The sequence below is a fragment of the Dama dama genome, chromosome 20, assembly GCF_033118175.1.
Source record: "Dama dama isolate Ldn47 chromosome 20, ASM3311817v1, whole genome shotgun sequence".
Lineage (NCBI taxonomy): Eukaryota > Metazoa > Chordata > Mammalia > Artiodactyla > Cervidae > Dama > Dama dama.
In genome coordinates this window covers 67,399,183-67,400,476 of record NC_083700.1, presented here as the reverse complement: position 1 = coordinate 67,400,476, position 1,294 = coordinate 67,399,183, and the positions used below count along the sequence as shown (strand labels likewise).

The 1,294-nt window shown below is 41.6% G+C and overlaps 1 pseudogene; it reads left to right on the top strand.

Moving 5' to 3' along the window:
* Positions 1-506: 506 nt before the first annotated feature.
* LOC133040264 (large ribosomal subunit protein uL24-like) lies at positions 507-978 on the top strand (annotated as a pseudogene).
* The last annotated feature ends 316 nt before the right edge of the window (positions 979-1,294 follow it).

The window sequence follows — 1,294 nt, the reverse complement described above, 5'->3', positions numbered from 1 at the left end:
GATGACTTTAAATACAGTCTCATATGGTACTCAATGAAGCCTTAACTGATACCGTCTCCCTGAGAGAAGTGGAGATGGGAATGTGTAGTCCCATTATACCTTATATTGACTTGAGATGTAGCACTGCATTTAACAGCTTTGTATGGAAATGAACTGGTAAGGCATTACTTCCTCCCTTCAGTAGAAAGCAAGCACCGAGAACTTCCAGATGCTCAAGCTGGATTTAGAAAAGGCAGAGAAACCAGAGATCAAATTGCCAACATCTGTTGGATCATCAAAAAAGCAAGAGAGTTCCAGAAAAAACATCTACTTCTGCTTTATTGACCACACCAAAGCCTTTAACTGTGTGGATCACAACAAACTGTGGAAAATTCTTCAAGAGATGGGAATACCAGACCACCTGACCTGCCTCCTGAGAAATCTGTATGCAGGTCAGGAAGCAACAATAAGAATTGGAACAACAGCTCTTCCCTTCTGTGGCCATCGCTGAAGCGCCAGCGGCCAAAATGAAGTTCAATCCCTTTGTGACTTCTGACCAAAGCAAGAATCAAAAAAGGCATTCCAATGAGCCTTCCCACATTCACAGGAAAATTATGTCTTCTCCTCTTTCTAAAGAGCTAAGACAGAAGTACAGCGTTCGATCCATGTCCATCCAAAAGGATGATGAAGTTCAGGTTGTACGAGGGCACTACAAAGGGAAGCAAATTGGCAAAGTAGTCCAGGTTTACAGGAGGAAATACGTCATCTACATTGGACGAGCGCAGCGGGAGAAGGCTAATGGCACAACTGTGTCCATGTGGGCATTCACCCCAGCAAGGTGGTTATCACCAGACTAAAACTGGACAAAGACCGCAAGAAGACCCTCGAATGTAAAGCCAAATCTAGCCAAGTAGGAAAGGAAAAGGGCAAATATAAGGAAGAAACAATTGAGAAGATGCAGGAATAAAGTCATCTTGTCTACAGCTTTCATTAAAAATTGTTAAAATGGAAAAAAAAATGAAAAAAAAAAAAAAGAACTGGAACAACAGACTGGTTCCAAATAGGGAAAGGAGCACATCAAGGCTATATATTGTCACCCTGCTTATTTAACTTATATGCAGAGTTCATCATGAGAAACGCTGGGCTGGATGAAGCACAAGCTGGAGTCAAGATTGCTGGGAGATATATCAATAACTTCAGATATGCAGATGACACCACCCTTATGGCAGAAAGGGAAGAAGAACTAAAGAGCCTCTTGATGAAAGTGAAAGAGGAGAGTGAAAAAGTTGGCTTAAAACTCAACATTCAGAAAACT